The following is an 11,208-nucleotide window of genomic DNA, read 5'->3' on the forward strand; positions in this document are numbered from 1 at the left end:
GTGGGTGTCAGATCTCCAAAAACGTCGGAGCTCTTTTGCAAATATGTGATGTCTTGTAAACCGAGCAGGTATCTGACGTTTACACAACTGCATTCACGCCTCAAAATATCTTAAAAGTGTATTTTGTGACCCAGAAAGAGTAATATTACAACTAAGTAGCTGCCGCCATTGTTGGAGTTTTGCGAGCGCTCGCAATACTTTTGCGAGCGCTCGCAATACTTTTGCGAGATCTCGCAAAAGTCCGTCTTAATTTTTTTTTTTCTCCCTAATTTTTTTTTTTTCCTCCCTAATTTTTTTTTTTTCCTCCCTAATTTTTTTTTCTCCCATGTCCCCTGGGGGGCTCCGTACTTGTTCAATCTTTATCTAATTGTATTATCATAAAAGTCTGAGCTATAGCTCTTGGGATTTTTTTTTGCAGTTCCTCAGAGCATTGCATGGTCTGACTTTGGTCCATTCCTTAACAGACACCTGAACGAAACCAGCAAACCATGAAAACTTCTGGTTTTATAGAAGTGATCACACTTGCTGATCAAGTATACTTGCTTAGCAGGTTAGCTGATACTTATCTCTTTCAAAAGGCGTTAAAAGAGTCCTATTAAAACCTTTTTTTCTCCCCTCCACCACAGGACTGTATAGCTCAGAAAGAAAGATAAAGGAGAACTACTTCAACGGTGCCACATGGTGCCAGCAAGTTTCTGTGACCGTGCCAAGTTTTACTTTTTTTACTTTTCTTAACATGAAAGTCATGTTTAGCTAGTGTTATAATACACTGACAGAGATCAGTGTGCACTGCAGAATAATTAACAAGTGCACCGTGAACTAAAAAGTACTTCACATTCAGCTCCATATGATAATTTTTACAGAATAGTTCAACCGCTCAGCCTTACCAGGACACAGAGAAAGCCTTTAACACAGTCAAAACCATAACAAAAGAACATTTTCTGTGTCGGTGTGAATCCGGCCCGTCTGTGAATGAGCTCCTGATTGGACTCTGTTCTGCAGAGTGTGCCGTGGAGAGCTAAGCCGTGTGGGTAATAAGTGGTTATCAAACAGCCATTATACTAGAAGTAATTTCAGCCCAGCGTCATCAAGCTTTAATATGAAAATGCTGCTTAAAGAAATCACAGCCAACCACCAGTAACGACTCATTAATCACCCATCAGCCTCAGTGTTCTCCAACAAGGATGATCTCCATTTAAAATAACATTCACAACGATTTTTTTTTCTTAAAAAACAAACAAACCCAAAAACGTTTGTTGGCAGGAGTGGGCGCCAATTTACATTCAAATTTTAGATGAATGTTGTGTTTTATTCAATGGAGAGTTAAATATTACTTTAAATTCCAGTTTTCTATTCATATTTATTTTTCTTGGCGAGGTAAAAGTCTTTCAGTTTTGCTTCTCCACTTGACCTTTGCAAAGTTTCAACTCATACCTCAGAAAAAAACAAAATGAAATGCAATGACCTCAGTGTGGAGTACAGAAAAAGGACAATCTTAAAACTTTTAAACAAACGCAAATCAATAGTCATCAAATAGTTAAGATCGCCAATCTATTGATGCGTGCTTCTGAATATGAAATATTCTTCACTTCTCATATCTACTGCTTCCTCCAGCCGGCACCAATAAAGGGCCAGTACGTCTTTTTCAACCACATTTGCTGAACAGTCATCACGAATGTTAAGCAGGATGGTGCACACGATAACGTTAGGCGGAGCTTCCCAGAGGACTGGAGACTGCAACGGCTTTATATTGATGTTAATGATTTCTGACAGGCCTGAATTTATTGGTTTAAAGTCTGAAGGACTTTCAAACTTCATGATAAATTACCACTTGTTCTGGTTTTATATTACATCTATAAAGAAACAGAAACTCTTCTATTTAATATTTGATTGTTATGAACTGAGCATCTCTGGTGGGACATTGTGATGATCATTTAGTTAAAGTACCAATAAAAAGAAAAAAGACGCTCAGATGAGCTTAGAGCATTTCATTTCCAATTTTCATTCGAGCTGCAGTTCTGGTTTTCAATTTCAAAAACTGTGTCAACATTTAATTAAATCATTTCCAAGCCAATTTAATTTAAGGCCTCGCACTAGAGACATCTGTACAGCTCTGGGAACATGTCTACTCTAACAGAAGGTCTTATTTATAAAACTGATGATCAATATTGACTTGAGTAGAACCCATGTACAAGTTACTTAGAAAACCTTATTTTGAAATGGAAACGATCTTATCTCCTAGAAAAGTCATCTTCGCACTCTTGCAGTTTCCACTGCGAGACTGAAAGCTTTATGAACAATGTGATAGGAATGATCAACCACATAGAAATGAGCAGAAAAAGGTCTGTCTTCCCATTTTTTTATTCATGGACTCCACTAGAGTAGTTCTGCGTGACTTACAAGTCAAAATAATCCCTGTATAGGTCAAACAAGGACTCAGTTCCCCCAGTTTGTGAAACAAGTTGCTTAACAAACTTTCTTCTGATTGGCTGTCCCTGAGAAGAGCATGTGAGCGGGGTTTGTTTTGCTCAAAACTCAAGCTGTATGCCTGAGATGGCAGCAACTCAATGCATTTATGCATGTAGACATGGTCAAAGCATCAGTCAGAGTGGGGTAAAAAAAAAGCAATTTAAATGACTGAGTGAGGCATGGTTGTTGGAGCTAGACTAGCTGATCTGAGTATATTTAGAAACTGCTCACCTACTGGAATTTTTCCCCCCATACAACCATCTCTACAGTTTTCAGGTAATGGACCAAAACGCAGAAAATATCCAGTTTTTCAAATGTGAGAGGAGAATGGTCAGACTGTTTTGAGTGGAGGAAGGAAGAAAAAAAAAAAAGCTTCATCCTGTTTAAAGGGGTTTTTCCTTCCCACTGTTGCCAAGGCCTCAAAGGGTTTTAGATTGTTAGTTTTCCATTTAACTTTGTAGACTCCTCACTCTGCAGTAGGTGCCTTGAGATTACTGTTGTTGTGAATTGGCGCTACACAAATGAAACTGAAATCACCAGATTCATTTATTCAACATGTTTTGCATCAAGAGTTCAGGCTGCTGGTGTTTGTGTAGTGGTCTGGTGGACCCTTCACTATCACACTTTGAGCCCTTCAAAATAAATTTTATATATATATATATATATATATATATATATATATATATATATATATATATATATATATAAGGAAAAGTAGGTCTCCTTATATATATTTTTAATACAAAACTTTATGAAGACTTCCACCATGAGGCGGCAGTATTTTACCAAAACGTATCCACCTCAACCAACATTAACTTCTTCGGTGTACTTGTGAAGTTTTCGTGTTGCCATCTTGAAACTAATTCCTAAACTTCTGACTAATCTGATGTTTCTGTGTTCAAGATTTTAGAAAGTGTCTCATTTGTGCTTTTCTACTTATCAAAATAGGTCAGCTAATCTTTGCTGCCATTGTATTCATGTTGAGCTAACACTAGCTTCAGTAAGGTTGCTTTGCCTCATGTTAGACTCATTGGATGCTATACTAAAAATGTACATTTAAACGTGCAAGAGGTGACTGGCAGAAAAATGAGTATTGGGGTGTGCGTGTGTCTGCGTGTGTGTGTGTCTGGGGTTGGGTCATAACTCATTATTTGTACATCAAGTTAGAGCTTGAGCTAAATAATTTGCTGCCTAGCTTCAATTACCTCGACCATCACCGTGATCTTGTCTTTCTGAATCTTTGCTTTACTGTTTTGGTCCCTAATTATGCATAAAACCTCATTTGTGCCGGGAAGGGAAACAAGAAACACAGATCACAGCTCTGTAAGATTTCTGGCCCAAGTTTGTGTTTTTTTTATTTAATGCTCAGCATCATTCCCAATAAACACAAGCATACTGTTTGGAAGGATTAATGTAGGAATATTTTTGTAAATGAGGTCTTTGAAGATTTAATTCCTCAGAGGTATTTAAATTAAATACTGTAATCATGCTGCTCATGCTGCCATTTTACCCAAAGCTTCAAATTCTCCCTTTGTGGCGCTTTGTTTAGTTAACAGTTACACAGATATTAAAGTGTAGCACCATTTTAATTCATTTGAGGAATACTGAGTAAGCAAAAAGCAGGAAAAGCAGACAAAACTACAGTGTTTCAGCGATTATTGTCAAATAACAGAAACAAAAATCCTCAAAATGGCCATAAAAAAAACAAATCACACTATCACCATGAATAAAGTCAATATGATGATTTCTTTCATCATCTCAAGCTGCGTCCATAAACAGGCAAGATACCTGCAAATTAGTGCTCAGTAACAAACTAATCAAATGCAATTATTTCCCCTCTCAAAACTGATGCACAGACTTATTGGATGGTATGGAATCACACAGCAGACCATATCATTTGTCTGACAATCCATTAAAAATGCTCCAAATGGCACAAACAGCATGAAAACAGTGTAGAGGTCCAGTTCAGTTACTCCAATTAGCAGAGGTGACGCCAGCAGTGATTGGCTACAGTCCAGAAACCTGCCAATCAAAGCAGCCACACTGCGAACTCCACTGTCCAGGTGTATGAGTAAGAAAATATCAGCTCCCTATACAGTGGTTACGAAGGGAGGAAACTATCATTACAGGCCTAATATGCATTGGACCTGGCTTTTTTTATGCCCCAAGGTTGGTCATTTTAACCAGGAAGTCTCTGGGGATGGATTTGCTTTTGGAGTCAGCCTCGAGCAGCCACTGAGTGCAGTTTTTGGCTCTTTTGCTTTTGCTCCATTTTTCAGTTTTAGGGGGTTTTCACTTGGTCAGATCAGACCCATCTCTGAAGCCTTCATTTTGATTTCAACAACATGCCTGTGAACTTATCTTCCGCAGCTGTGATGCTATCACTGTACAAGATTTTTAAGGTGCTATAATGTCTCAGAATATCATCATCATCTACAATGACCCTTAAGAAAGGAAAACAAATTGGATATTTGCTGCAGAGGTGCAAAAAAGGAGGGCAGATAATGATGAAGCAAATTTCCAGATGCATTATTTATTATAACCACTGTGTTCAAAAATGGCAAGGTTGAGAAATGCGTCCAGTTTCAGACTCCATCCAGTGTTAAGTGAATCGTTACTGGCAGAGCCCGGGGCCTCAGTCTGACCTGTAGTTATATCACCCAGCACCGGTGTAACACAGGATTGATATCTCTTTAAAAATAACCATCATGATTACTGCTATTACACTCCAGCTTACTAATAGCAACTGCTTGCTTTGATTACTTGTCACTCACAGGGACGCTGCAGACAGTGCAGTCTTTAAGGCAGACCTAGGCTCAGTGTAAGGTGATCAACTCTCATGACTTTCATCTGGAGAGAAATAAATATCACACCGCGAGGGATCATCCGAGGGTGCAGTGTTTGTCTCGTAGATGAGGTGAGAGGAAGAGAGAGAAACCAGACACTCGTGTCTGCCTTCAGTCTGATACTCATCCATCACCTCTTCTTTAAATAATCCTACTCACACAATGTTAAATTAGCTCTTTCTCTTCAGAACTTTCAAAAATAAAAAGCACCTTTATGGCCTCATGCAGCTCTCCTCACTGTTAGAGGAGTTTGTAAAACAATATTTCTATTTTGTGGAAAGTTTCTACTCCACCACATCTCTGTAGTGCATCCCAGCTGTCCGAAAGTTTTAGATACTTCATGTACAAAGACATGCTTAAAAAAAACCAAAACATAGTGTTGGTTATCATTGTATATATGGTACTAAAAACGGTGTGCTAATGCACCTGCTATCATTTGATAGCTACAGCAACCAGGAAACATGGGCAACACACGGGCACAGCCGGGCCTACTGTATTTATATGATCACTTTTAAAAGATGGCTCTGAAGCAAGAAGGTGTTTTCTTCTTTAATACCTCGACTCCTCGGTCCTCATGCCAATCAATTTCTTTACCACCACTAGCTGTCCAGTTTCCTCAGATTCTTTAAGTTCACACGACACATCATGCTGCAGCAAATTAGCCAATAATTGCCAATCAAGCCTTGTTTTCCCACTCATGCTTATGCTTTCAGAGTAATGAAATGATAAAAAAAATTACTGTTTGTATTAGGGATGTATAAATATTGGTAAGATATTAATGTTCCCTTTCTGTTCCTTATTTTATTTTAAATCAGAGTCTGGGCTCATATAGAGTTTAAAATGCTTTAGATGTGACTTGGAGAGTGTCAGGAAAAAAAGAAAGAAAAAAGTCACAACCAAAGATCTGAATAAGTAATAGAGTGGACCACTTGGGCGGGGTTCTTGATTTTCATATACTTTGTACATTAATGCTGTCATTTCAGAAACCTGTTTAGTCTCTGGACACTAAATAGTTAAAAAAAAAAAAAATCAGAATCCCGTCACAAGTGCAGCTCATATGAAATCTTAGATAAATATCAAATATGCCCCTATAACCTCCTTGTGCCATTTCTTTTATGCATGGTGGACATTCTAAAATCTTCCCGTGTCTGTATTTATGGTTTTAAATCATTTTTAATGCAAAGCAGGAGTTCTGGCATCACAATTTTTCCAGGACTTTATGTCACACTTGGATTGGTTTAGAAGAGAGACACTGCATGAAACTGTAGCTGGCACTGAAAGCTACCGGCTGTTAATCTACACAGAGATAAAATAGCAGGAAGGTAATAGGAGATAGTATTTAGATAACCCGTCTACAAACCAATTGCAAAAAAAAAAATCTCTGACAGCAGCAGGTTTGTTCATATCCTGTGTGAACCATAGTTCCCTACAAAACAATATATTACAGAAAATTACAATAAAATCTGTCTATAAGCCAAAATTGTTTAAAACACATGAAACGGTGTAGTAGCCACTGACAAATTCAGAGCATGAAACTGCCATTTAAAAAAATGTTGCAATGGCACATAAAAAAAAGAAGAAATGACAGGTGGCACAATGTGGCACTTAAGAAAATGTTAAACCCCATCCTGTCCATTTGAAACTTTTCTTCATCCACACAACACACAAAACAGCCCCAACAGGTGGTAACACAAAACAGCCACCTTACCTTAGGCCAGGTTAATGCTGCTTTCACATGAGCAAGCTAATCCATGAAGGAGAATCCATGGCAGGTGTCATTTAACTGCAGTAATTGTTTACCTGGCGCCAGGCCTGGTGACGTAGAGCTTTGTTGAACAGGTGAGTGGACTGAGGCTTCTGCTACCTCTGCTTTGCGATCACACTCCACGATGTGACCTTAAAATCCACCTTTTCAATGCTGCCGCTGTCGATTTCTGCATTTTATTGCGTTAAATCTGTCGTGTAGTATATCATATACTGTCTATAGTCAAGCCGTCTACAGCCCCCTGTGGTGTCCCGTGTAAACGCAAGTGAAACGACCGTTGCATTCAATGCAGCACGTAAATTGGGGAACGAGTAGCAGAGCGTTTTTGATCATTTACATCACAGTTTTTTTTATGACTTTTAACTTGTAATGTAACTTTCTTCAGAGGGTGAACTGCATGAAATGAATCAAGAAAAATGTGAAATTTAAAAAATCTTTCACTTTTTCCACATCAGTGTAATCTGCTTTTGTAAATTACAGATGCACGGCAGGCTCAGCGCTTTTATTCAGACAGCTGCAAAAGTGACAGTTGTTCAAACTTCTGCCTCAGAAAAAATGAGCAGTTTGGACAACCACTCTGACATGATCCATTAATAATGACTTGCTGCAGAGTGCTCTCCAGGTGCAAAGTACAGTCCAAAATTATGCCCTCTTTCTCTGTAATTTTCACTCTTTGCAAAGGCATCCAATGGACCACAATGGACACTTTGGCAGACAGGCTCTGGCACCCCTGCTGCATGAGCATTAGATTCCTTTTGATCCTCAGTTTAATCATGTTTTAGATGAGATATGAATATGACCATGTTTGATTCTAAAAATATCTTGTGTCTCATCCTTGGCTCTACCTTTCACATAGTGCATGTCATTTCTATACAGAGGTCCAGGTGCCATTTAATATAATAATGTTGGTTCTGATAAAATAATTATTTTTTGCTACATTATATATCTTACGGTGCATAGTTTACATAAAGAATGTATTGGTGTAGTATTTTTGAGTGTGCACATCAGTAAAAATCATTGTCATGGTGATTAAAGTTGGGCAGGTTCCTTTTTCAGAAACAGTCAGAGCATTTTCTGTCACCTTTTGCTGTTTCATTTTCATTTTTGTACGTAAAGTGTGCTTTATGCACAAACATGCTTTTCATGCAGGGCTTTGTGAAAATTTAAATACTGGAATACCTTCAATTTTGTTTAGTGCAGTTCTAGCAACACTGAGTTCTTATAATTTTCACATTATGCACATTTTATTTTACTGTAGTGAGTACTTTATTCTAAGAAATCAACAACTAAATTATACTTAAATTTATTAAATGTGAATTATTAACTTTTTTATTTTTAAATAATGTAAATAGTATTACTTAAACACAGATAAGGTTTATCATTTTTAAAAACCTAAACTCTTAAGGGTATTTAATAGGAATGTAATCCAAAAAAGAGCATTATACTCATGAGTATACAAAACTGAAATCAGGGGACTAATGCTTGAAAACATGCTCACTTATTCCTGATATTGTGGCAGTTGCATATTGTCAGCAGATTAAATGTGCGACCCTTTCTTTTTTCGGACAGCAGGGAAGAGAGTATAAATTAATATTATGGGAGTTAATGTCCGGCTCATGTGTCCTAAAAACAACACCTTTGATAAACAGTTTTATTACTTTCTCACGTCATATGACACACAAATATTGTAGCCACTACAAAGAATGTTTCAGTAATGCTGTCTAACAGCAGCTAACAGAGGCTAACAGCAGCTAACAGAGGCTAACAGCAGCTAACAGTAGCAAAAACTGCAGCAATTAAAGACAGAAAATTTCAGAATATTCTCAACAACTCACCTCAGTATCGCTGCAATCGAGCACATGTTAGCGTCACTGACTCATTGACTGAACTCTTTTCTCAGTTTTACAGCCTCCTTCAGAGTAAAAAGAAAAGGACACCGACTTAGGTAAACAGAGTGATAGCTTACACTCAATACAGATAAACATCAGCCAGAGTTGTGTATCCTACAGAAGCCACCATAACTAGACTTATGCTCAAATTGGGAGGAGTAAGAAAACAGTACTCAGTTGATTGTAATCTGCAACTTACTCACATCTAGTGATGATATTTTACACACTACTTTTGACTTTTTTCTGCTGATCAAACTTTTTCATATAGATAAAACATTTTTCTTTGAGTAATCTCATCCTGTGCTTTACTTTTCAGCTGTGTGCCATCTCCATTAACATATTACACATCCAGCAGTGGCAGTGCTGAAAACATCTGATAACTTTGACTGTATTTAATAAATATTAAACACCTGAACTCCTTGTTATGGTACTTCTGAGATTTGCTTTGATAAAGAAGTTGTGTTTGACAGATATTTTAACATATCATAATTTATTCATTATTCCTTCACACACTTACATCTCCTATAGCATAATGGGATTAAAGACTTTTTTAACTGTATGAAGCCTGCAAACTACGTTCCTTTAAAATTTAACATAAAGCTGCTGATTGGCTCCTGCTGTGGCTTTAGTTTATATGAAGACTGTAAAACAGACAACCCTAATAAGAAAGCTTTGAAAAGGATATTCTACATGTTCAATATTTGAAATATCATCAGTATATCCATGCCTTTTTTAATCACTTATCTAATATGGGTAACAGAGTGCTGGTGCCTATCACAGCCAATTTAGGAAGAGAGGTGAGGTACACCCTGGACAATCACAGTCACATCACTGGGCTAACACAGAGGGAGAAATAATCAGTCCCACACTAAAATAATATCAGATATATAGGTCTTTACAGTGTACAGGGAATTTAAAATGCCTGTTGTGAAATAGCATTGCATAAATAAAAATGAACTGAAACTAGCTGGCAAGACAACTCTTTAATTTACACTCAGAAGAGCAATGGAAACTGTGGAAAGCTACAGTTTTGGCTGAATAATCTGCTGACTGACTCCTGCCCCACTGTTTTCACATGATCCTTTCATAGTTTGTAAAGGCAGTCGACAGAAGCAGTGACAGCGATGGATGGCCCGTGAGGATAAATCAGATCAGTAATTTTAAATGCTTTATCTAACTGGAACCAAATTTGGACTAAGTGTACAAACTGAGGCCACAAATAAGAACTGTGCTATAGTTAAACATTAAAAAACTAAAAAGTCTGCATACAAATCGCTAAAACTAAAGGACGGAAACATGTCAGGCATTGTTAGATCATTGTTGTTACTGTCACAATTTGTGAGAGGACTCCTGAAATCAGGAATCTCGGCAAGTTACACTTAAAAGCCACTGCCAACTGTGATTTAGACGTCGAACAATCAATCTTTACTTTTAAGCACAGGCCACCTCCAGAGCTGAGAGATGAAGTCTGTGCAAAGTGACAACAACTGCAGTTCCTCTATCGGCCACTAGAGGAAAGCCCCAAAAGGGAGTCTATCATAATAGGCTCTTATGTTAAAATGTCCAACTGTACAGCATTAAAAGGTTAAGCAAAAAGTCAAATGTGTTTTGACTTCTATGGATTACAACTCTGCCTGGGGTGATTACTTTTCACAGCTCATTCAGTGGGTAATTGCATCAGGGGTGTGGACCGACAGGCATCCAAACAGACATCTGGAGTCAATTAGCTTCTGCTAGGCTTCATCCACGACCGTCAGTCATTAAACTGTATGATGTGTGTGCTGCTGGGAGCCTTTCAGTGCAATTTTGAATGTATTATCTGACTTATACTACAGCACACTGTATAGTAAACACCATCCAGGATCTAGTGAGTTAAAAACTAGCATTTTATTAGTCTGTCAGCTACTCAGCTGATTAAACTCTGCTGCACTGATGCAATTTGTGAATGCAGCTTGTCAACCGAGGCAGTGGCCAAATATGGTGTCCAAAGCCAGTAGGTGACATCACAATGGCTGTGGCCATTTTTATGTTACCCATGCTTTTAAATTAGACTAAAAGTAACAAGAGTGTCCACACGTTACCGGTTTGTTTCCAGTACTGACCCACAGAAATATATTTATTTTTAGATTACCGCATGACATTTGTACTAAACACTATAGTTATAAGGCATTTTACATACATATTGATGTAATATTTCTACAGTATCTACTGAATAATCTATAAATTTAACGTCAAATTT

The sequence above is a fragment of the Aulonocara sp. 'chitande type north' Nkhata Bay genome, linkage group LG11, assembly GCF_057382095.1.
Source record: "Aulonocara sp. 'chitande type north' Nkhata Bay isolate Kocher_YH1m ecotype deep benthic linkage group LG11, A_spYH_male_GT1.1, whole genome shotgun sequence".
Taxonomy (NCBI): Eukaryota; Metazoa; Chordata; class Actinopteri; order Cichliformes; family Cichlidae; genus Aulonocara; species Aulonocara sp. 'chitande type north' Nkhata Bay.